The sequence below is a fragment of the Podarcis raffonei genome, chromosome 4 (assembly GCF_027172205.1).
Source record: "Podarcis raffonei isolate rPodRaf1 chromosome 4, rPodRaf1.pri, whole genome shotgun sequence".
NCBI lineage: Eukaryota > Metazoa > Chordata > Lepidosauria > Squamata > Lacertidae > Podarcis > Podarcis raffonei.
The window spans coordinates 53,006,601-53,033,197 of record NC_070605.1 but is presented as its reverse complement, the minus strand read 5'-3'; the positions used below and the strand labels follow the sequence as shown (position 1 = coordinate 53,033,197).

Sequence of the window (26,597 nt, the reverse complement as noted above, 5' to 3'; positions counted from 1 at the left end):
GAAACAGTACTATATGGAATCAAACTCTGGTCTGCACATATTTATCCCCCCCCCCACTGCCCTCGCCCGGTGCCTTCTGTACCCAGAAGGCAGATACAAGTACAAAATGCAACCAAATGAAGTAATAGCTTTATGGCTGCCAGCTGGATTTCCAGAAGAGCCTGGCAGCAGGCAGCCTCTAAAGACTTCCAAATGCAAACCCACGTGCAAGATAACTAATTGTTCTGAACTCAGTGCTCTGATTTAATAATGAAAAACTTGCAATATTTGGCATACTATTTAGCCTATATGCGTGTGTCTGTGTGTGTGTTTCTTTCTCTATTTCTCTTTCTCTCCACACACACACACACACACACACAGAGAGAGAGAGAGAGAGAGAGAGAGTGTATACATACACATGCACACTCAGACAAATTTCAAAATAGGCACAATGAACCAAATGATTTATTTTTAATCAGGTGTGTTTACTGGGAAGTTTAATCATGATCTTTTCCTAGATAGCAAGCCAAAATCTGTTTTTGCCATTTTTAACTGACAGATAGGTTCCATGTAACTGGTAGACATTAGAATAAAAATCTTTCTAATCACATCCTCTGATAGCTGTTGAATGTTCTTTCTCTGAAGGCTAAATGAGAGCAGCTGGGAAAACCCAGCCAGATGGGCGGGGTATTTATTATTATTATTATATTATTATTATTATTATTATTATTATTATTATTATTATTATTATTATTATTTCATAGACCTTATGGAGAGGATCCTGAAAATCACTTCTGTCTGGTAGCACTTTAGGCAGCGACTATAACATTTGTAAGCAGCGCTGCTTGCACTGACCTGATTGTGTAGAGAACAACTACCACAGGCACATTCCCCAAACACCCAGTGCTTTTTTTCTGGGATTACTCAAAGGTACACAGCACCAGCACCCTTTTTTCTAGAAGAAAAGTACTGCAAACACCCATCAGCTTATCAGCAGCGCTGGTGTGCAGGTTCTTCACATAACTGGGGTGGTGTACCCATGGATGAGAAGTTTTTTTTTTACAAAACCTGCAGCCTTCTCCTAGAGTACAGCCATATAGGAGCACACTTTGGTTTCGTTTTAGCTTTCATGTGAAAACTGTAAAAAAACATGAAGTGGTCTGGTGTCTAAGTCCCATAGTTAGTATCATATCTCAGCTTTGGGCTCATGTTCAACCACCTCCCCTTCTGTATGTCTTAGTTCCTCTTCCTCATTTGAGAAAAGCCATAAGCTCTCTTCAAGGCTAAAGTGTACTGCACTGCCCCATCCTCCCCACTCCCCACCTTCACATGACAAGGCAGGGTTGGTTATCTTGTATGCCTAACAGAACTATAATTGGGATGTTTTATCCAAAATAATAAGCTTTGGTTTGTGCTTTCTCTGCAACCCCAAAACGGTATACTGGGATGTGATCCTGGTTTGCAGCGGAGTTCCAAACCATAGTTTGTTGTCTGGAATGAAATTTTGAATTCTACCTTTTAGTAGTGACTTTCTCTCCTTGCACAAATAACCCATACCCTAGCCCTTACCATTAGAACTGCCATATCTGTCTGAAACACTGACACAAGCTCTTTGCATTGCAAGCCTGTAATGTATTTCTGGCTACAGTCTGTCCTGTTTTTAGCACTTATTTGCTAAGCAAATTTTGGAATTGATCTGTATTTCTCCAACCACATAACAATGATACCTTCTGAGGTGCTACCGAAATGCAAAATATTTCTGTCTCGGAAGACAACACCACTATGTAAAACAATTTTGTTGATCGCCCCCTTTTTTAAAAAAAATCATTTTCATAGCAATGGTTGGAGTAATACATAACAAATTTGTGCTCGCCTTAATGATTAAAAGGCAGAGGCAGATGTTCCTCTGCTGTGGCTTTTGCCAGGATCCAGAAAGCCCATTTACATGTTGCCAAAGAACTGAATGCGCACAGCAGGGTTTTTGTTTTTTGTAAAACCCGCAGATGAGTGATTTAGTTTTTTTCAAAAGAGGTCTGCAGGATGGCTTGCCAGCCTGGTTTGGAGAAAAGCTTTTGCTGCAAGCTGGAATGGAGTGTGTGTGTCCTCTTGCAAACTCTGGAAAAAATGTGTGAATGAGCCTTTTTTGTATTTTTTCCTCTTCCCTCAGTATTTGCAGATCAGGATCTTTCTCAGCCTCACTTGCAGATGCTGGGGATTAAATCTGGGGCTGTCTGCTCTAGGCCTGGACGACATATCAATATATCACCCAGGACCAGTATGAGGAGCAGATCGTGATGTCAGCTTCACTCAGCGGTATATTGCTGGTGGAACTGCCACCACTCCCGAGTCCCTCTTCTAGTGACTTCCTCCTGTGAGCATTGCTAGCAGAGGGCTGAGGAGCGGTGGCGGTTTCGCCAGCGATATATCATACTGCGTAGAGGGAGAAAAAGGCTGTATCGGCAAGGCGCCAATACATCTTGTTCCTCCCTCTGCATCTTTAAACTGCTTGGCTGAGGAGTGTGCGGTTGCCATTCCCCTCAGCCGAGCAGTTAAAGGATCCCCCAGCCTGGCACCCCAGCTGAGCTTACTAGGCACAGGGGTGAAACCGCCTCAGCTTCTGCAGTGAGAGCTGTGGCAATTTCACGCGGCGGCTACAGGCTGAGACCAATGTACAGTGGTACCTCGGGTTAAGTACTTAATTCGTTCCGGAGGTCCATTCTTAACCTGAAACTGTTCTTAACCTGAAGTACCACTTTAGCTAATGGGGCTGCCCACTGCTGCTGCACAATTTCTGTTCTCATCCTGAAGCAAAGTTCTTAACCAGAGGTACTATTTCTGGGTTGGCAGAGTCTGTAACCTGTAGCGTATGTAACCTGAAGCGTATGTAACCCGAGGTACCACTGTAGATTGTTTTTTAACATTGGGGTATATCGCCAGACCGTGATGTTTGGCTGGTGATATACTGTGATGTTGAAAAGCTGACATTGCCCAGCCCTAGTGTGCTCTAGCACTGAGCCACAGCCCTTTGATTCCCCAGTACAGTGGTACCTCAGGTTACAGACGCTTCAGGTTACAGACTCCGCTAACCCAGAAATAGTACCTTGGGTTAAGAACTTTGCTTCAGGATGAGAACAGAAATTGTGTGGCGGCAGCGCAGCAACAGTGGGAGGCCCCATTAGCTAAAGTGGTACCTCAGGTTAAGAACAGTTTCAGGTTAAGAACAGACCTCCAGAACGAATTAAGTTCTTAACTCAAGGTACCACTGTAATATGGTTTGCAGTTTGCTGCAAGGAGGAAAATTAAGGTACAGAGAACAAACACCCAAAAGGAAAAAAACAGAGGCACCTACCACTTCCCAAAACGGATCTGTTAATTGGCCTTCTAACCATATTGTTCAGACCACAACTTCTCTGTCATTACAGGGAAGTGGTGTACTTTTAATGCCTTGGGGTAGGGGGTGGGAATCAGGATTTGACTAGTTCTGATTTCTTTTTGAATAGTATAAAGAACTTTGTGGCATCACAAATCTTCCTTTCAGTACCTGAAATATTTTCCCAATAAAATGTAAAGAAGAGAAGACAGGATTATAGTCATTAGGGCTCCTATAGCTTGTAAAAAGGTTTTCTTAACTATTTTCAATTTTGCAGGAAATGGTAGACTGCAGCATCTTTTATTACTGGCTAAGATGCATGAATGAAAAGGCTGGAAATCTGGCATTTCAGAGAAAATATTTTTTGGGTAACCTGAACATATAAGCACAGATTCATACACACTTAATTAGGTAATCCACACTTATACTATACTGATGTTCCCATAAACCGGCCTTGCCCAATATAAGTATAGTACTGCAGGATCTGTTCTACGCCAGAGTTAGGGAACCTGTGGCCTTTCAGATGTTGTTGGGCTCCTAATTCCCATCAGTTGCAACCATTATGCCTAATGGTCAGGGATGACAGTCAGTGGAGACCAGGGCTGGGGAATGGAAGCACACTCTCAGTCTAAAAGAGCTTTCCCATCCCAACACCTGTAGTTTGTTAGGGATGCTGAGAGTTCTTAGGAAACCCCTTTATCCCTCATAGCAAGAATTTTAAGAGTAGTTTGGAATCAATCCCTCTTCCTAGGGAATTCTGGGAATTGTAGCTCTGTGAGAGGAATAGGGGTTTCCTCTCAGCACTCTTAACAAACTATACTTCCCAGAATTTTTATTTTTATTTTGGACGGGGGGTGGGAAGAGCTATGAATGCTTCAAGTGGTCTGCTACAGTTTCCCCGGTTTTCTCTCCCTTCAAAAGCTTTTTTAAATGATCTGCAGTAAAGTCAGCTCCTTGTTTTAAAATTTCACATTTCATTGCTACCCAAATCAGAGGATGGCCTGCATTTCAAAGGCTCTGAAAGTTACTCCCAAGCCTAATTTTGCTCCAAATGATAGCGTTTAAGCAATGGGTTAACACATGACAGTGGATGCTAATTAGCAGGTGTTTCAGGGTGTGACAATCTGTTGACATTTATTAGGGTTCAGTTGTGTCTGTTCCCAGTGTTCTGTTTCAACATGCACCTACACTGAGTAGGCTGCATAACCCTGTTTTCCCCACCCTGTGTGTCAGGTAGAGATTTCTTCAGCGTGGTGTGGACACAGACAGGGTAATGTTGATCAAACACTTCACAGAGGCAGATCCCAAAGCTTGGATACAGGATTGCATTTTGAAGAGCATGTTGTCTCCAGTTTGTCTGGGAATCTGGAAGGATACTCTTCATCTAGTCTTGTGGCATAATTAGGGTAAGGAACTCTGCCAGAGCTGATATTAATAGGAAGATATAAAATTGTAATACTTTATTCATCACTCAGGTGTTTAATGTAGGTGATTGTGACTCTGTACCAAAGCAGCTTCGAAAAAGGGGGAAAGGGAATGGGAGAGAGGCAAAACAACAACAGTTGAATTATAACTTGCTCTTATATCAGCCTAATTAGTTTGAATGCATTTTGTCAGGCGTAGGAGGTGTCCAGAAAAAGCCGTAGCCTTAACCCATGCTGTGGAAAAGGTTTATTTTGAAGTACATGGCAGGTGGACTCCTGGGCGTTAAAATATAGACAGTGCAGGTGGGGGGAGAATTTTTTAATACATGAACAGTTGAAGCACTTAGATGTGGTAAGCCTGACGGTCCACGATAAATTTGCAGAATGAAGTTGGTTTTATGGGTAATGAGCAAGAGCGGGTGTGTGCACGTGTTTATACAGCATGGGAAAAGACAGGGCTGCTATACGTCCAGATTTCCCCAGACATTAGCGGGATTTCAGAGGCGGAATTGACATCCAGGGGGAATTTCTGAAAAGCGGTGCTTTGTCCAGACTCTTAGGCAAGTCAGTTTTGGGGTCTTCCTTTAAAAAGATCAACAACTTTCAGGGTGTCCTAGTTTTTACTTTTTGAAATATGGCAACTCTAGAAAAGACATAGTACACTGTACACTTGGGGACAGCAGATAGCAGCCAGCAGATCAGAGCAGTGCCTTTAGTTCTGCTGTCAATTCCTTTCCCCCTAGTTATTTTTCTGCTGTTCCTTTTCTTTCTCTACTTGCCGATAGCTTTGCTCTTCAGACAGTTGTAGGGAGAAGGAAAAGAGATGCAGTTGGAAACGCCAGCAGGTCACTGAGGTGAGAGAATTGCTGTCTGTCTCTCACTAAAAGTAAAACTTGTTCCAACCTATATTGCACTACTTGAGATGAGAGGCAACCTGTTGAATACTTTGCTACTCTGAGATTGTGTATTTTTGGCAACATGCTCAGGATCTACTATAAAGTCTGGACCCGGAATGCTCTTGGACATGGGCTGATGGAGTGTCATTTTGGTGTTCATATGGAAAGTTTACAAGTTGCGTGCAAAACTGTATAGCCCAAGTAGTAAAAACACTGGATTTTAGCTAAGATTAATGTGGCAAGAAAGGCAAAGGGGTTTGGTCCCTCAATACATGCGAAGGCTTCTACCAGACTATCTCAACTTCGCTGGCCGTTTAATAGGATGAGCGAGAGTCTGGAAAGGCCTGTTCTCAAAATACTGCGGGCATGAGCCAACAAGTCATTGTTTTGCCTTCAAGGGCTATCGGCAAGGGTGTTGTCAGTCAAACTCTCTACTGTGAACCTACCCCAACTGGTATGTGTCACTCGTTATTTTAGAACATGCTCAGACTATAGTATGTCATCTCTATGAATCACCTCCCTTTGTCAGACTTGAACTGTAGGCATGTCTGCTGGGCTTACAGCTGATTCTCACCAGAGAGGAAAGGTAAGCTAATTACCTTTCTGAAATGCATGGCCGAGGAAAGAGCTATTTGTCTCCACCAGAACATTTGGCTTTTGCATGGGCCTAAATAGGACGCGGGTGGTGCTGTAATCTAAACCACAGAGCCTAGGGCTTGCCGATTGGAAGGTCGGCGGTTCGAATCCCCGCAATGGGGTGAGCTCCTGTTGCTCGGTCCCAGCTCCTGCCAACCTAGCAGTTTGAAAGCACATCAAAATGCAAGTAGATAAATAGGTACCTCTCTGGCAAGAAGGTAAATGGTGTTTCCGTGCACTGCTCTGGTTTGCCAGAAGCGGCTTAGTCATGCTGGCCACATGACCCGGAAGCTGTACGCCGACTCCCTCAGCCAATAAAGCGAGATGAGTGCCGCAACCCCAGAGTCGTCTGTGACTGGACCTAACAGTCAGGGGACCCTTTACCCTTTAACTTTAAATAGGATCAAGCTCTGTGTCAGCATAAAATACATGCAAGATATACTACTCTACCTGTAGCTTTGCAGTCATTCTCTTTGCACCTGTTGGCATTTATTTTTGGTATGCCTTTTACCCCTTAATGTTGAAAGGTCAGATTCTCTGTGTTTTCCTTCATCCGTTAATTAAAAATGAGCCAAAGGTCAAATTGACATGACTCCCTTTGTTAGCTGTGTGTTGTTGTTTTTTGAAGCGCTCTCCGGAGGAAGATCACATCAGTTTATATAGGAATCTTGGGTAGCACAAGACTCTAATAATGACTTTACAAAATGGTAAGGCCAGTTGGATATGATATTGCTGTTTGCTGTGACAAAATGCAAATGAAGAGCGTGCTGACAGCAAAAAGGCATTTTTCCCTTTTCCAATTCAAAGCCAATTTTAAATGGACCTGCTGTAATTTGTTCTCTACCAGTTGCAGTTGGTGGGAATATTTCTCCTCTTAGGAGTGAGTGCCTACACACTTGCTCAGCTGCTAGACTTTGCTTTTGATTTGGAATAGATAGGACTTCTCCATGGAACTGCAGTGTCGGCAATGCTTGTGTTTCTGGATAATGAATGATACTCTTTTCCGTCTTGTGAACTTGTAAATATTTAAAGTGCCCTAGTGGCCCAGAACACAGGAGTGCGTTATAACAATTTGCATTTTACAGCCATCAGTATGACTAGTGCCTATAAATAACCAACTGTTATTGCACTTGTAAGTCCTTTTTATTAGGTTTGGCTTTTGGGGACCAGGGTTAAGTGCATACAAGGGCCGGGTAGAATTCATTATGTTTTAGCTGTTTTAATGGGGTTTTAAGTAGGTATTCCGTACATCCATTTTTTTCATTGGGATTTTGGGAAGAGAATTTTATGTTTAATATTTAAAATCTCTAATCCAGAGTCAGGCAGCATGGGGCCTTCCAGATGTTGCTGGACTGCAACTTCCAGCACTTCTGGCCATTGGCTATGCTGGCTGAGGATGATGGGAGTTGGAGTCCCACAACATTTGCAGGGTGCCACATTGGCTACCACTACCCTAATCCACCAAGCTTGGTAAGTAAGGTTAGATCATCAAAAAGCCTGTGATGGTTTTGGTTGTGGTACTCCTTCTCCATCCCATCACTGCCCCTACAGCTACTCACTGGATACACCTCTGTGGCAGCAAGGCTGACTTTGATGAGGAGGATTTCTATGTGCTGGGCTGCTCTCGTCTAGTTTGTGTCAAAGGGAGAGGAGGAGGAGGTCCTTAGGAGGCTATCGATAAAGTGTTTGCAGTGGCATGAAATGTGGTTTGCAGTGGAGAAATGTAGAACGCAAGCTGCCTGTGAATGGGATTATCATAGTACATGTATGTGTGTATGTTCATGTGCATCTTCTTAGAACAATAAAATACTTCTTTTTGCATAACCATGGCCTTTCTAAACATATCTACACCAAACAGTTGGAAAATTAATCACTCATTGTTTTTGCTGCAGCTGAATAATGTAGCTTCCCCTCTGAAATTACATTCAGATTAGCCCCAGGGAAATTTTAAGAATACCACGAGTTGTATATCCAACTTTATGTGTCTAAAGTTCCACTCATGCCCTGGGACTTCCCCTTCATCTCATTTCTTTGAGCGCCCTCAGAATCTGCCTCCCGGGTCTTCCAATCCTCTGGGGCATATTTTGAGAGTGTGGGTTGGCTGCAGGGGAGAGAAGATGAAGTTTTCTTGAGCAAGTAGCAGTCTGTACTAACAGAACAACAACATTGGATCTGACCCCAATGCTTGTAGATTTTGTTCAGAAATATGAGGTTTATTATTCAGTGTCTTGGTTAGTAATATTTCACAATCAGTGTTGTTCATTTTCCCAACCTGAATTTAAACTAATGTTTGTGCTGGGCTTTCTTTTATTGGTTGAGTGAAGCAAGGCCTTTGATTTAACTTGACCATTTGACATCCAGAGTTATCACATGTCAAAGTGCATGGTTATGCACGATAGAAAGGGCATTGATTAAGGCTGCAATCTGTGCATACTTACCTGTGAACAACCCCCATTAAACACCATGGAGCTTCCTTCCAGATAGAATTGTCCTGTGATTCATTTTGCAAGCACCATTAATTATGTTACAAGTCGAATCTACCCATTTATATGCATTGCTGACTTGTCCCCTGCAAAATTGTTTGTTATCTTGTTGTTGTGAGCTGCCATCACAACCGCTTGTTACTGGTGTGGGAATAAACCATACAATGTGGAAAGAGTTGCATGATGAGCCAGTACGCAAAGGTTGCTGAATGGAGTAGCCATCACACAGAGATCGTTTCAAGTAGCAATAATGTGTGATGGTAATATTGGAAAATCTCAGTGTAGTGTTTTTATGGCAGATTTGTGTAGTTGTATTCTCAGTACTGAAACCCCAAAGTTACACTTAACATTCTAAGTAATTTATCATGTCAGTTGGATAAGGATTTTCCCGGGTTTCCTTACAGTTTCCCGAATCAGCTGCATTTCAGAATGAAGTTAGGAAAAGCTCCTGTGTGAATCAATCACACAGTATTTCAGAGGAAGACAGTGGAGAATATCTGAAAATTGCTTATCTGTGCTGCTGTTTTGGTGATCATTGCATCTCATTCATGTGCCTTACAGTTGCACAAGCAAATCCCAAATTCACACTGCCTTGTGTACGAAAAGCTATTGCCTATAAGGTGAGATTCTCCCCAACAGAAGGAGTAGTATGTGTGGTTGTATTCATATCTCTTTGACTTACATGTAGTTCAGAGGAACTCACATATAGTGTGGTTGTGTACATATATAGCTTGGATGCATACAACACCTGGATTCAGTTCCATCCTCTGTAGCAGCAGAGCTGGATAATGCATACCACATGAATAGAAGAAACAAACCAGCACAAGTGGTTGATGTTGTATTGTAGGGCTCTGCTATAGAGATGATGGATTGTGTGATATGCTTGGGGCAGTAGCTGGAAGCATGTTGTGTTCAGTGGGTTTTTAATACAAGATGGTAATTACATATCTGTTCACTGTATAGTTCCACAAACTGAAACTGCTACATGTACTGGTCTAGGCTTAGGTTGATAAAGGGATGGAAAATGTTAGAAATCCTGGTATGATTTTTCAAGGTCCTCCATTATGTAGGTCTAGGTGATGTATCTTAGGTGTAGGAGATGCCTTTTGAAGATAGAAGCTGAGGAAGTATTGCTTGAAGTCAGCCATGAATATGATGACATACCATTGCAAAGTGAGTCTGCATGGTAGTGTCACCAACCTGAATAGAAGGGAAACAATGGATAGAGATGAGAAAATGGCAAAACTTGGTGGTCAGATGAATTATGGCATCATCAGAGATAAAATTTCTTGTAGCCTTCCATTTTGTGGGGAATGTTGGTGCATAGAATTCATGGCTGCCTAAATAGCATTCACCAGGGTACTATTGCTAGACTATAGCTTCTAAGGAAGATAGTGGTATCTCATAAATAGAATTGCCTATTTGGGGGTGAGTTTGGGGTGGTAGTTGGAAGGCCTCTGATTTGGTCCGCAGTCATACCTCAGAAGTTGAACGGAATCCATTCTAGAAGTCCGTTTGACTTCCAAAATGTTCGGGAACCAAAGCGCGGCTTCTGATTGGCTGCAGGAAGCTCCTGCAGCCAATCGGAAGCCACGACGGACGTCCGGGTTCCAAAGAAAATTTGCAAACCGGAACAATCACTTCTGGGTTTGCAGCATTTGGGAGCCAAAACGTTCATCTCGCAAGGCGTTCCACTTCCGAGGTACGACTGTATTGGGGTTTGTCTGCAGATTTATTTCTGTATATCGTTAGGAAATAGTGAAGTTGGTTACAAAGTTCTTTTCCATATTCCCCAGCAGGTCCTCCAGATGGTGATGACCTGTAAAATGTGGTGTTGGAGAGTTGCCTCTCACCCTCCCATGCATAGTCCCAATTTGTTCATGATGACCACAGTCCTCCTTTGCCAGACTCATGTTTATGATGTCAGAATTGTTTCTCAAGCTCTGTGTGGAGTCATATTCTGCATGACTGAGGGAATATAATAAGTAATGCTATTTTCCAAACAACCCTTGGGCATGGTAAATAAAACATACAGTAAAAAAATAAGAATTCTTGTCTGGTGTTCTGACCATCCAGGACTTTCTGTGCAGGGCTGCTCTTCCTGGAATACTAAGACCATGGCTCTGTATTGGCGCACTGTTCAGTGACGTGATGAACATATTCTTTGAGTCTTAGAAACAAACCTCCAGGTCAACCTAGAACTTTCTGATATGTGTGGATCTAGTGAGGAAGAAGAACATTTCCCAAGATAGAACATTATGCAATATGTGGGAGGGAGTGGAGGAGTAGGAACAGGAAGTGCAAGTGACTTGCTGCTTTTTTTTTTGGGTATTCTTCTTCTTTGTATGTTCCAAAACAGAAGCTTCACATCATTTCTCCCACACTCCCTGCAGTGAGAAGCACAAGCTCTCAATGTGAGAACAGTTTGCATGGGGGACAGATTTCCTCTAAAGTGCTTCAAGGATTATAGCTGTAGGGTTATTGTCGGAATGAATGGGGCTATTGCTATGTCATTCACTCGAGTGTGTATTGGAGACTAGAGATCCTAGACTGAACCTCTGGGCATGCCATTCATTCTGCCCTGGTTTGGCAGGAACATCATAACCCCTAATCCAACTCCTCAGGCAGGAGCAGCCCACCTCCTCATTGTTTTGACTTTTCCTGGAGATTACTTGGCTTCAGTCTGTTGCTCATGGGGCACATGTGTGAAAGCAGCTGAAGTGCCATTCCAAGCGTTTAGCCTTTCTCTTGGGTTGCTGTGTTTTTCAGTGACTGGCTAAACCCGCTGTTACAGGCATCCCTATTCAAGAGACCCTGCTGGGGTGGTGTTTGTGAGTATTTAGATTTGAGGAAGTTGAAGACGATCCCAACAGCCTGCTCTCTTCTGCATGTGAAAAATGCAAAAGCAAAGCCTTAGACTTGACTACAGAGAGGGGGAGGAGAGGGGGATGAGAGAGAACCTTTTAAACACACCCAAATGACCCATCTCTACTTAGCATGAAACTTAGCAAGTTACACCCACATTCTGAGCCAGAAGCGGAATGAAAGACTCACGCTTCCTCATTTTTTGTTGCTGGATGGATCTGAGTGCTTTGTGAAATGAGACCAGAGGATATGTTGGTGCTACTGATTAAGGGTAAGTGGTTACCTTTGTAAAAAGAAACTCTGATAATTCTCCTGTTGGATATACTTTATAGCTCTTTTTTTGACTCCCCCCCTCCCTCTGTGTTTGTGTGTGTACACACACTGTGCGTTGTGGTGTTGGTTATGTGCTGACAGAATTATAACCTGCATGGTTCTTTCCTCTGTTCTGAAAAGTAGGCATATCTCCCTCCTTCATGTACAATTAAAAGGTGCATTTTTTCCGAAGCATTTATCCCTCTTTGCAGGGCAGTAGCAGGAAAAGGCACATGGTTTTTGAATGTTAAGAAGTGCTGGATTTAGTAGCAGTATTTCCTGAGAGAAAGAGAGGCATCTCATGTTACTCATTAAAGATGCACCTTTTCCCAAAGCTGTCTGGCTCCATAATTATGAGTTACCTTCTCTAGAACAGTTTAAAGCCGTCTTGTGAAAATTTCCAGTATCGCTCACGATCCTGTTACGAGTAGTGAAATCTTGAAAACCAGGAAGGTTGTTTCTACAGCATTTACACATGTAACAAAGGGCTCTGGTCTGCTGCTGTTGGACTTTCAAACTATTTCTGAATGCTGCAGTGCATTCTGCAGGGCTACTCTGAACTTTATTAAGGCAACCCCAAACTTTTGTGTTAAGGCAACACAGCCCTTTTGTAGTATTATTGTTTGTTTGAGATATTGAAGCAGTGGTTCCACTGCCCCCTTGGTTCCATAAATTCACTCCCAGTGCCCCTTTCCCTGCCTATAAAAAGCATTCAGGTTAGCAGTCTTCATTTAGTTACTTTTTTATTTATTAAATTTGTATACCGCCTTATGTCCATAGTTCTCAGGGCAGTTCACAACATAAAATTCCCATACAGAAAACACAAAATGCATAATAAAAATAAGAACAGAAACAAACCAATAACCCCCCCTTCCACAGCACAATTTAGATTGACTAGATGTCAATCAGCCCAAGGCCAGGTTGAAGGGGAATGGTTTTTTGTCTGGCACCTAAAGGTGTATAATGAAGGCACCAACTGAACCTCCCTGGGGAGAGCATTCCACAAGCAGGGAGCCTGCAGAGAAGTCCTGTTTGTAAAGTGATACAAAAAGAAGGAAAAAGGAAAAAGAACAAAACACAGAACTGTGTAAAGGGGGGGGGGCATATGAATATATACAAAAAATACCCTAACCCATACATTCTTTTATAAATTTGATATTATTATCCTAATACTAATAGAAATATTAATAGTCTACTACATTTTGTATTAATACTACATTTTGTATAGGGACGCAGGTGGCGCTGTGGTCTAAACCACAGAGGCTAGGGCTTGCCGATCAGAAGGTTGGCGGTTCGAATCCGCGTGACGGGGTGAGCTCCTGTTGCTTGGTCCTTGCTCCTGCCAACCTAGCAGTTTGAAAGCACATCAAAGTGCAAGTAGATAAATAGGTACCGCTCCGGCGGAAAGGTAAACGGCGTTTCCGTGTGCTGCTCTGGTTCGCCAGAAGTGGCTTAGTCATGTTGGCCACATGACCTAGAAGCTGTCTGCGGACAAATGCTGGCTCCCTCTGCCAGTAAAGTGAGATGAGTGCCGCAAACCCAGAGTCGTCCGCTACTGGACCTAATGGTTGGGGGTACCTTTACCTTTACATATTGTATACATTTGTTCCAAATATTGTCGTATTTATCCAAGCAGAGTCTATGTTCGTAGGTTGCAAGTGTTATTATCAATCCACTGATTGAAGGAGATATTATCTTTACTCTTCCAGTTCATCAATATCAGCCTCTTGGCTACCATTAAAGGTAAAGGTACCCCTGCCCATACGGGCCAGTCGTCTCCGACTCTAGGGTTGCGTGCTCATCTCGCTCTAGAGGCCGTGAGCCGGCGCCGTCCGAGGACACTTCTGGGTCACGTGGCCAGCGTGACGAAGCTGCTCTGGCGAGCCAGCACCAGCGCAGCACACGGAAACGCCGTTTATCTTCCCGCTATAAAGCGGTACCTATTTACCTACTTGCACTTAAGAGTGCTTTCGAACTGCTAGGTGGGCAGGAGCTGGGCCCGAACGACGTGAGCTCACCCCGCCACGGGGATTCGAACCGCCGACCATACGATCGGCAAGTCCTAGGCACTGAGGTTTTACCCACAGCGCCACCTGCGTCTCTGGCTACCATTAGAACACATAAAATCAATTTTTGTTGTCCAGTTGTTAATTTCCATATGGTAGGTATATAGTTCAGAAGAATATTCTCTGCTGAGAATTGTGTGATATTATATAGCTAGAGATTAGCTGGATTCCAAACGTCATCCATTGATGTGGTACTTTGTCATCTAGAATAATTTCTCAGGGGCAGAGACAGAAAATACATTTTCTGTACCTTAATTAAGACAGGTGATTGCTGCTTGTGACACTTCATCTGATTATCTCAAAACCCCATTGTCAAGACAGTTATTCATTTTAGAAGCGTTACATTCCTGGGCTGATCTAAAGAGGATTAACTTTTTTTAAACAAAAAAGCCTCTGAGAAATGCTTGTGTGGGTGTGTCACCTCATCTTGATCTTAAAACTGATAATTTCATTTTGAAATGCCCCGAAAATTGCTGTGGCAATTATGTGCTTAGGTATGGTAGCACCTATAAAATGCTTTATTTAGAGCACTTTTCCTTACTAGTTGTTTCCTCAAAAGTACTGTGCAAATGTTATGAAAGTGACCATACATTTCATGGGGCTTGTGTAGGATGTACTCTGGGTAGGCTGTCAGGGCCATACTTTCCAGCTTTTACATATATGGAACTGGCTCTTGTGATTTTCCTTTCTATGGAGTCAGTGGTAAAGTATTACTGGTACCGCATGTCTAGTATCTTAACATCCTCAGTAACACTGACTTCTGCTCGAGACAAAAATGCACTATTTTAAATATGCAAACTTGGTTTTAATATGCAGTTTTGGTTTGTTGATATGAACAGTGGTTATTTGCCCATGAGGGGATGAGGTGACAAGCTCCCAATTGTGTTTTGGAACAAACAGTCATTTTGCCAATTTATCCATATATAGGTAAAGGTAAAGGTACCCCTGCCTGTACGGGCCAGTCTTGCCAGACTCTAGGGTTGTGCGCTCATCTCACTCTAGAGGCCAGGAGCCAGCGCTGTCCACAGACACTTCCGGGTCACGTGGCCAGCGTGGCAAGCTGCATCTGGCGAGCCAGCGCAGCACACGGAACGCCATTTACCTTCCCGCTGGTAAGCGGTCTCTATTTATCTACTTGCACCCGGGGGTGCTTTCGAACTGCTAGGTGGGCAGGAGCTGGGACCGAATGACGGGAGCACACCCCGCCGCAGGGATTCGAACCGCCGACCATGCAATCGGCAAGTCCTAGGCGCTGAGGTTTTACCCACAGCGCCACCCGCGTCCCTTATCCATATATAGCAAACCATTAATTTTGGATTGCCCAGAACATGGCTTGCCGTATTTGAACCAGAATCTGATCCAACTTTTCTAGTTATGTCTGAATTGGGCCACTGAATGGGGTGAGGTGTTAAGAGGAACAGCTCTAATCTACTTGTTTACAGAACCATATTCATTGGCTATTATCCCAGGTTGGTTATCTGGCTATTGCCTAGAAGATTCCAGTGTTGTTCGGCCATCCTTTGCTATCTGTCTTGGGTCATTCACAGATTCTTCCCTGTGCACCTATTAACCTACAAGAAATAAAGGCCTGGGTCTTGTCTTTTAATCTAAGGATGGAAGCAGCATCCTTGTTCCTTGTCCTTGTTTTGAGTTGCAAACTTGCAGTTCGCATCATTTGATTTTCTTCTTGACTGGTGCATCCCATATTTCATTGTTGGCTTTCATAGCAATTTGGGGCATTCCTAAACATTGACCAAGCGTCTTTCAGCACTCTTAAAATCAAATTAATTGTGGCAAAAGCTTTCATGGCCTAGAGTCAGCTTCATCAGAAATATCCCACAAAAACCTTTTCCATAATCAATCTGTTCATTTTTATGGTGTCACCTGGTATGTGCCACTGTTTCAATGAATGCTCAGTCTTACCCTGATGCTGTTCACCTGTGCTTTATTATGAAAACTGATCATGCAAGAAAACCTGATACAACTAGCGATAAAGCTCTCTGGGTGAAACGGTAACTCGTCAACCGCTTGCATTTTTAATCCGTTTTCGCTTTCGTAATAATAATTTGTAAATCACAGCTGAATCCAGAATTAAGCGACCACAGTGCTTAAGAGCAAATGTGCAAAGGGGCTAGGCTTAACATTGTTTCCTTTTAAAGTGTACTTCTGGGCTGTTGATTGCGTAGGGGGAGGGGAGGAGTGTGCGTCTAGCATGTTCCAGTGAGTTTTATGGAACAATAATCCATTGCTAGATGAGAGGAATAAATTATTAATAGACTATAGCGTTGCAGCATTCTTGCGTGGAGATATTAAGGAGGTCAGAATACAGAGCACTGAACACAGGATTAGCAGAGTCAGGCTACAGATACTGCAGAACCGGAGGGAAAAAGTTACACAAATCCCTTAAACATTTATAATTTAATTACGGTTGGGAATGGAATTGTACTTCAGCATTACTGCATTTAGACTCAGAATGCAGCTTGCCTTTAAATATTTACTGCTGGCTATACCCCCTCAAATAAACAAATATGAAGATTTCCCTTCTTTAGCTCAGCAGGTATGTTCTCTTTTGGTTGTTTGGCTGCTCTGTGGGACAGTCACAAGGCTTTCAAGAAGTCAGAACACAAAACATTTCCAACAAATCCAGCCCAAAAGGGGGTTGTTTGATGAAACTCTGTGCAAATGTGGGAAAACGATAATCCACCTCACTTGATTGTACTTTTCTTTATATGAAAGGGTGGATTTCTTTGTTTAGAAATGTTGAAGGTTTGGACATTGTTTAGCCTAGTGTTAAATCCTATAGACTGCAGCAGGATTAAAGCATTTGTCTATATCTCCCTCATACTTGCTTAACTGGTTGGATCATGATATCATGCAAAGTAAGTATGTTAAGCCATATTCTGTCTACCGTTTTTCATAGCAGAAGCAGATAATATGGTAATTCTCTTGGGTATATTAGCTTCTACCAGTTCAAGAAATGTGTCTATAATAGTAGCAGCACTTAAGGAAGGGTTAAGAAAAACAGCCTAGTGTGGAAAGAGGAAAAATACTCCGCAACGAGTATAAAAAGCACTGAAGTGAAAACACTACTACAATTCCCTCAACCCACAAGGGTGGTAGCTGTTGCTAAGCTCAGTTGGCTGGAGTATGGTACTGACAACGCCAAGGTTGCAGATTCAGTCCCTGTAAGGGACAGCTGCATAGTCCTGCATTGCAGGTGGTTGGAATAAATGATCCTTCCAACTCTGATTCTATGCAATATCTATGAAATATCCCTGACAATTGGCCAAGCTAGTTGGGAGTGATGAACTGGGAGCTCAAAACATGATAGTAGAAACCCCCACTTTCCCCCTACACAGAAATGGGTAGGATGCATTGAGATGGAGGGTTTTTTTCCTGAGTCTCTGTGGAGAGGGATTTCTCATGTTGCATTGAGCTTTGGGGCTATCACAAGAGTGGAGAGTCCTTTGTCCTGCTCCAAAGCCCTACACAATATGAGATACCACCCTCCCCTGACTACTCTGTTACACACACACACACAGCATAGGGGGTAGGAGAGAGAAGTGGTGACCATAAATTACTCCAGTCTAGGGCCCCAAATTTTTATTTTATTTTATTTTGTGGGGGAACTGCTTAATTAGAAAGAGCTCCAAGCATCTGTAATAATACAAAGCTACCTCTGCTTCTTGTAGATTGCCTTTGTCTCATACGAGGCAGATGATCACTGTTCTTGGCTAGCAGTGGTTGAGTATAGGCATACAACATAAGGAACTGTCCTATAGAAAGGGGCTTGGGTTTCCTCCAAGCAACAGTCATGAATAATGAAGGTATAGGTTTTCACTGCTGTAATGGCATGTCAGGGCGGCTTATGTGAAGTCTAAGGAAAATGTTGTAACATTGCTTTCTTGGGGTTCAGTAAGAACTTGAGCAACAGCTATCACCCTGGGAATAGTGAGGGCTCTTTGAGAGTACAGTTTTGTGGATTGGGGCTTTTAATACACTGGGGCCTGTTGATCTATCATTCATCAGCCTGAGGCATGAATAAAGCCCTGCTCCCTTTGGTGTATATTCTAGCATATGCATTTGTGAAGAAACTCTTGTTAAAACTTTTGAATGATAATGGCCAAGGCCTAGGGAAAGGCATCTGTTAGACAGGGAGTGGTCAGGTCAAACAGACCTGAAATAAAACCATTGACATAAAGAAAGGCCTCTGTAATGAAGATCCCCCAGAGTTACAAAGTCAGTATGAAATTAAAAGCCTTGAGGTAGTTTTGCTATGTAGTTAAGCCAGAAGCCACAAAGACCAAAAGCACCACTAAACTTCTATTTAGTGATGACACGTTAACCCACAAAGCTTGCCTTCATCTTTGGAAACTTCAAAAACAGTTGCTAAGAATTTCTTTTTTTGTGGGGGTAATGGGAGAGGGGATATGAAGGCAGAAAAAGTGAGAATCATAAGTGCCATATTCTGATATTTATTTGATTCTATTTATAAATTGTTTCCCATTTTAAAAAATCGTGTTGCAATTTCACAATCAGTAAGTAACTCCAGCTCCAAACATAGGGACAATGTGAGTTGATTAGAACTATTCATTCTAAAGTTATTACAAGATTTGTTCATATACTAAGGAAATTGTGGGTTTTTAAAATCTTTATTAACTTGAATATTGCTAAATGATGTCTACTTTGTTTCCATAACCAATTATTAGTTCTCAGAACTCCAAGGCACTGATAGCATTATTCAGCTGCCTAGTTCTAAACACATGCCCATTCATTCCTTTGGTTTCATTCCAATTTTGCAGCTTTCTCTATCCCTAGTGCTCAAGAGGGCTGAAACATGTTCTTAATATTTCCATCTTTTCAAGGAAGGCCTACTTGTGCTCCCAGAGCTGGTATTCAAAGGCAGTATGCCTTGACATTGCAGGCACATAGTCTAGTAGTCAACTGACAGCCTTATTCTTCATGTATTTCTATAACACCCTTTATAAAACCACCACTACATTGTGTGGTAATGAATTTTGTAGTATGCAGTTTGTACAGAGTCTATCCTGAATCTTCCAACATTCTGCTTTGTTGGACGACCCCAGGTTTATATTATATGAGAGGAAGAAGGAAAAATAATAATCTTTATTTACCTTATCATGCACAATATTTTAAAAGAGTAATTGGAGGTGAAAATGTATGTAGACAGATAAATATATAGATATAGTTTTGTCAGCTGTGTCAGGGATCAGATGACCAGGTCACAGCAATTACTATTTGGAGACAGTATTGTTGCAGTCAAAGCACATTGCTGGGAACTAGGATCAATTAAACCCACATTTCCCTCTCCCAATAGAGTTGAACATATATAATGCGAATTTGCAGATTTTTTTGCTTTTGCTTATATATGCAGATTTAGAAATAATTATTATAAATATAAATTTCTAGTGGGAAAGACTGTGGCCAGGTGACCTGTGTGTCTGCTCAGTCTGTTGTCGAGTTACTGTTCTGGTTTGCCTTTGCTCTGGACTTAGACTAGGCAGCCTGGGCAATCCTTTGCAAGGGAGAATACATGGCTACCCTAGTAATGGTGCTAAGAACTACCAGGAAAAATCTGATGCAAATTATTTCTTCTTATCAATTAATTTAGTAGAAGATCATTGATGGCCATAGATTATATGATATTACCATTTAAATTTTTTAAAATGCACTTTGTGAGTTTAATTAGTTATCTTTAGAGAGTCATTAGCCATTTTTCATTCCAAACTTTGTGTTTTCAGCCTCCAGGCTGTGCACTTCATGATCACCCAAAGTATTCTGTCGGTGCCTTACAAGTTATAAATTATTGTGAGAATGTTTCTTTATAATGCTCCTTGAAACCCATCAATTACAGCTCAGTAGTTATGAGTAGTAAGAGATTTAATTAGTTAGCTTGTATTTTAGAGTTGCCATGGAGCATCTGAGCTTATATTTATTGATGGTTGCTTTTGTTGAAACAAATCAGAATACTAACTAATTTGCGGACAGCATTGTAATTATTGAGGGTTATGAGCACTGTTTTCTTTTGGCTGACATTTGGCTGGTTCTAAATACGAGCAAAACAATGCTGAACTTGTACTGCTGTGCTCACAGATTCATTGTGGCCTAGCTTGCAAACTTATGTACAGCCTTTCACATAGGAATGTCTAGAGCCAGCCTTGCAGATAAGGGCTGAAATAGGACATGCTTCAGCAGACCCTGAGTCTGGGAACCTAGCTGAAAAAAGCAGTAGGTGAAGCTATGGTTTGTAGAGGTACACAAATAGGTATGGGGGTTCTCCAATCCTTCCCCTGTCATCTTGGTTATCCTGCACCCACTCCTTCCACTCTGATTCCCAGACAAATGTTTGGCATTGTGTGTGTGTGTGGGGGGTGAGGGACGGCTGTAGAAGAGAAATGGCCGGTGTATCTATCCCCCACCCTCTCCTTTTCCTCTCAGAATCACGGTCTTCATTCACCAGGTATCTAGTTTGGCCTTAAGTCAACAGATGCCCTGCCTACAGATACATGCCTGCTGTTTAGAAAAACTTTTCTAAATATTTTTTTCTTGACACAAGCAGGGTTCGAAATTAGCAGGTCACCAGACGCATTTTGCGCCTAAAGATTCTCCCATTTGCAAGCACCTCAAAAAGTCTGGGTGGCATTTTTTGCACCTGGCTGACACTCAGGGATTACTGAAACGAATGTGCGTTGAACCCCCAAAGCATATGTTAAAGACAGACTATATGCTAAGGAGTTTAACAATAAAGAGTAGAGTGTTTTGAAAACTGAAGTATGGTACCAATATTTTTATTATAAACACAAATTTAAACATATATTAACAATTTCTGATAAAAATGTGATATTAACAATGTGTCTCTAATGTGAACTGTGTATTAGTTCATGCTTATCAAAATAATAAATAAAAACTGCCCCCCAATGGCGACTAGACATTCTGTTTTGGCAGCCACAACCCAGGTCCAACGAGTCATTTGGCTCCTAGCTTTTCTATCCCAGTTTTTAATACTGGTCACAAGCAACCAGGAGAGTAGCTTACTGCAAACTTAATAGCTTTGGCAGTGCCCTTGCAATGTACTCCCACATTGTAGAATTGCTGGATAAACATCTGTTTTCCCCATGCAGAAGGCATTTGTGCATCTAATTCACCTAATCACCTTATTTTAAAAACAATGACCAACCCTGTGCCTACATATAGATTGCATTTTTCAAATGGCAGTGGGTGGCTGTTGTCTGGAAGCTAATTATACTGGAGCAATCTCGTAGATTTTAAGAGGGCTGTTCTGCACTTCATAGGAGTATCTGAATTTTACTGTTATGGTCAATTTCAACAGGAAATTGAGGCGACAAATATCCCCCCCCCACTAGATTACTTGTATGTGTTTTCCTATTGTGGAGGATACAAAAATTATGCGCCAAAATAAAAACAAAGCATACCAGTTTACCATGATTTCCCAGGCAGAAGATAACTTCAACAAGTTCATGGATATACACATGTGTGCACAACTATATAAAGCATGCATCAATTTGCCCCTTTCAGAATGTGCAAACACCTCTCTTTCTTAATTTGAAACATCCTTACACTGCCCGAGGGAGGTATTTGCATGAAAATATTATGTCTGGTTTACCTTTTGCTAAGTCTGTAGACACCATATTTAGCAGTGTGGCTTTAGGTAAGGTTCTCAAATAACACAGAGGGTGAGGGGAAATGCCCTGTGCATCAGAATATGCAGTCAACAATCCTGTATATGGTTTTGTTTCAAAATTTCAAAATGTGTTGAGGCATGTTAAGGCCTATGCAAAAGATAGTAATAAAATTCCTTTATCATTCCCTCAGTAAATATAGATAAGATGCATGCATTTAAATATCAGGTTTCCCCGGGCACTTTCTGGCATGCAGCTGCTTTTGAAACCAGCAAAACATCTATCTGTATGGCAATTGCTTGTTGAGAGGTCAGCCATATATCATTCTAGAGAGACTATTTTGCTTGCTGGGTGCTCTGTCATTCATTCATCTCAGGATCTGTCATCTTCAAACAACACCACCAATGGAAAGCCCACTGTTTCTGTGGACCTTTGGTCACACACTGCCTTTTGATGGCAGGGCTGATTGAAATCAGAGGCCCAAAATCTCCAGCCTTTCTTAAGCGTGATTGAAATGAATGGGACTTAAACACATGTTGGCTGTTAACTATACGTTATGCATGAACACATGTAATGGAACCCTGACACGGTTCTGTTTTAAAGAAAGAGTTTTGGAAAGAGGAAATCTTGTGCAGAGAAAACCGGGGGGGGGGAGGTCTTTATGTTTTCACCACCTGCTGTTTCTCCATGGAAAATTGCCCCTCCCACCCCTGTTGTTTCACCGCCCCCTACAGGGTTCCTGGCAGGGTGAAGAAAAGGGAGTATAGTTTTGAGTGGAAGCTTAAGCAAAACCCCCACCCCCAGCTGAAAGTAGCTGGAGGTGGAGAAGTGAGCAGAGGTGCCAGAGAAAAAAAACTGAGTGAGCGGTGTCCTATTTGCCACCCTTTAGACCCCATAGGAAACTCGCCAGGCCAGACCTGGAACTGGGTGTGCTGAGAGCAGCTGAACATAGCTGTGAGCAGTCTGAGGACACTATATCTACCTTTGTTCCTTCCCATAAAAAGCAAGCCAGGAGTGGGAGACTAGTATCTCAGCAGGTTCCAGGGTGGGATTTGGGGGGAGCGATCTGTGAGTTTGTTGGGGCCCTGAGTGAGAGGCACGAAGCTGAGAAGTCATAAGTGGAGATAGAATCATAGAATTGGAAGAGACCATGAAGGTAATTCCTGCAGTGCAGGAATCCTTTGCCCAACAAGGAGCTCGAACCCAGAACCCTGAGATTAAGAGTCTCATGCTCTACCAACCCAGCTATCCCAGCTTCCCAAGTTTTTTGAAAGGATAAAGAAATGCTATCTGCATATATTTATTAGTAATTTGTATTCATGGTTTCATTGTGTGTTTTGGTAACCTTAAAAAAGTTGTATACCTCTTAGAGATTTTGTTATAGTTTAAGCAGTGTGGAAATGGTCTAAATAAAATAAGTTCCTGCTCAAATGTCACCTCTTCCCAAAGCTGTTTTTCTTTTGGGGCCAGGGGAAGAATAACATAATAAAATGTTAATAAATGTGCTCTAATATACAGATGAAAAAATGTGGACTGTCCCACTGACTAATTTCAATGAAAAGAACATGTGAGTCAAGGAATTTGCACTGAAGGGATGCATTCACACAGAGAAACTTGCAATATGTGCTTTCTCCTGCTGTTTTAAAAATTGGGGTGATAAGTGATAAACCCTTCAACACATTATTGTGAGCAAGAATGGAGAACTACCACGATCTTTCTACATCCTAATGGTGTGAAGTAGGATATTAGAACATCATCTTTTGTTCTTCAAACCACCCCCACAAAGTCACAAGAAGCATCAAGAAGTGACTTTAGCTATTCTGAGCACTGTTCAAATACCAGTAGTTAATTACAGTTTTACAGATGTCACCCACTGGTGGTGTGGGATTCATTGGGTATATTACACAGTTTGAAATGAAAGCAAGAGCGTCTGTGTTTTGCTTGGAGTCCTTGCCTGAACTCAGATTTTAGGACAGAAAGCCAGCTCTGAACTTTTCCATACCTTTGCAGATTGATTCAAGGGGACAGCACCTTGTACTCCCCCCCTCCCTGAGTATATAACTCATTTATAAATGGGCAGTCCTACAGGGTTTTCTAGCATCCACCTCCAATTGCAGGTTTTATCCAGTGAGCAAAATATTAAGTATCATTCTGCAAGCTACCACATCAGTTTTCAACATTTAACCGTAATCAATTAAAAAAGGGTGCAACAATCGCTTGTAGATTTCAGCTGGTTTGCATATTTGCATAAATTCCAGGAAGCTGGCCCTGTTCTCAACTAGACTGCATAATTTGCAAGTAACTTATCAGGTGCAGGTGAAATGGTTGCTCTGCAACTTCTGTTCATGCATTTCTCTTTGGCTCAGTAACACTTTATCTAAAAATATCAGAGAGGCAGTCACGCTATTTTGTTCACTCTGCTGCAACAGAATAATAAAAAAAAAGTATTGCGGGTACCCTAAAGAATGCCAGATATATTGTTAATCTTCTAAGATAGCAGTAGTTTTTCAGAGTGACATGCTACTTTTCAGATGCAACACGAGCAGCTAGTATTTGGATTACTTATCAAGATAACAGATACAAATTGTAAAGTTACATGAGAGTTCTCTGAACCCATGAAGAACTTTTTGTAGTATAGATAGAGTGTACTGTTTTGATTATAGCTACAGAAGGTAAGGGAGAGATCTGCACTATTACTCAACCTGTTCTTGATTCTACCTTTTCCAGACCCCTTATATGCTCGAACATGGTAGAATTTTTCAAATTTGCTAATAAAACTTTGTCACAGCAGTAAAACTTTGCTCAATTTAGAATCTACGTCTTGTGTAAATGTCAGCTTTTGGCAGCCTCAGCTTGGATGATAAATTCATTTCTACACTCCTAATTCTTCCATTGAAATTGATAGGACTATAAAGTGCCTAACTTTGGCTGAATGATGCCCTGTATTTTTCAAGTAACATAGCTCAGTGAATAGCTAAAATTCTGCTGTTTCCCTCTTCTAACAGGCCTATGATAAAGCTGCATTAACTTTTAAGAGCTGGTTCAAATATGATAGGATTCCTAAGCAGAAAGCATTTCCTTTGTAGAAAATAATCTGTAGTTTGTGGGCATATATAATGATTATATGCATTTCACTATATGTACACATGTTGGGAAGCTGTGACTAACTATAGCCCCTCATCACATAGACTCACAGTCATCATAGTTAGTGATATTAGGGATATTCTGTTTTTTTTAAAAAAAATATTTATTGAAATTTTACAGACAAAAGAGAATTACAGAATAAGAAAAGAAAAAGAAAAAGAAAAAAGATACAAAAATGCAAAGAAAAATACAAAATACATGAGGAAATAAAAAACAATTAAAAAACAAATCAATCTTTTCGTATCTTATATTTCAATTACTTGTTTCCTGACCTCCTCACACCTCCCTTTTTTGTATTCCAATTCACATGGTTAATTCAGCAAATCCTTTCCCTCTTTGTATTTATCTTAATTCTATATCTTAACATATTATAACTTTATATTTTCATCTAATTATCAGTCCATTTTTACATATTCTTTTTAACCTTATTGCTAAAGCCACTTCATTTCAATCCAACATCATTTTAGCATTCATTAATTTTACAATGTTTCTGCAAATAGTCTTTAAACTTCTTCCAATCTTCTTCCACCAACTCTTCTCCCTGGTCTCGGATTCTGCCAGTCATTTCCGCCAATTCCATATAGTCTATCACTTTCATCTGCCATTCTTCCAAGGTGGGTAGATCTTGTGTCTTCCAATACTTTGCGATGAGAATTCTTGCTGCTGTTGTTGCATACATAAAGAAAGTTCTGTCCTTCTTTGGCACCAATTGGCCGACCATGCCCAGGAGGGGATATTCTGGTATGTATTCTGAACATTCGTCTGTAGAAGCCCTGTTGAAATAAATAATGAAACGTCCACAGGACACCTTCCTGCCCATTTGGTTCTGCAGCGCCACTGTGTACCAGAATATTAGAACTGAGCTAGGCAGAATTTTATAGTTTCTTGCTGGCCATTGCAAAAATAACTACATAGAACTCTTAATTAATGCCTTCATGAACAGTTTGGACATTTGGGAAAATATCACATACAAACAACACTGTCCAATTCACAGAACTGGCATAGAGGAATTGGAACAGTGGCATGATTCCAGCAGAAAGTGGTTTGTGAATTTTCCTCATAACACCTAGTATACTCCTAATAACATTTGCAGTTAAATTGACTAATACCTGAAAGAGAAAATGTTGTTATCTCTTGGGAGCAACAAAGACAAGAGTAAGATTGGACTAACCGGCGGGGGGGGGGGAGCAAGGTTCTGGAATCCTGATCTTGCAACACAGGGAGCCCCAGGGCAAAAAAAAAATAAATTCCTCTGATTTCACAGATAGCACCAACACTTGCTCCTCCTTGTAATACATTGTTGTTTGCTTCCCTGGAATTAGGATGCTACATGGTTTCTCATACTTAATATTAAGGGCAGAGAAGGATAAATCCTGAATGACTTTTCTTTTGGGACTCTTCCCAAACATTTTTGCGCTACTATGCTTTTAACATTCAGCCATTAACAGTTTTTTTCAGTTTCTAAGAGTTTGTTTCAAGGCCCAGGAATACTGCTGTGTGGCACATTACTAACCCCAGATACTCATTTTGAACTCAGATAGTGAAAGTACCCAACAAGGGCAGGAAAAAGACATGGGATTCTGTGCTGATCTTCAGTGCCACCAGTTAGCAGGGAACAGTTATTTGATTCTTCACCTGGTAAAGACTTAATTCTGTGAGGGAGAGCCAGAGAAGACCTTAAGGCCGCCCTAGAAATATATAGGTATTTTATTATAGAGCAGTTGAGCCAGTAGGAAGAAAATTAAAAAATCAGTTGAAGCT

At 41.5% G+C, this 26,597-nt stretch overlaps 1 protein-coding gene across 9 annotated transcripts in view; it reads left to right on the top strand.

Moving 5' to 3' along the window:
- The window catches only part of TIAM1 (TIAM Rac1 associated GEF 1), a 188,219-nt gene that overhangs the window by 67,991 nt on the left and 93,631 nt on the right, over positions 1 to 26,597 (top strand). Inside the window, exon 1 of one of the 9 annotated variants that reach the window (XM_053386579.1) lies at positions 11,606 to 11,924. The exons of the other annotated variants lie outside the window; for them this stretch is intronic. The gene's annotated coding sequence lies outside the window, so the exon portion shown is untranslated. Of the gene's footprint in view, positions 1 to 11,605; positions 11,925 to 26,597 lie in introns of those variants that run through there. 9 annotated transcript variants of the gene reach the window in all.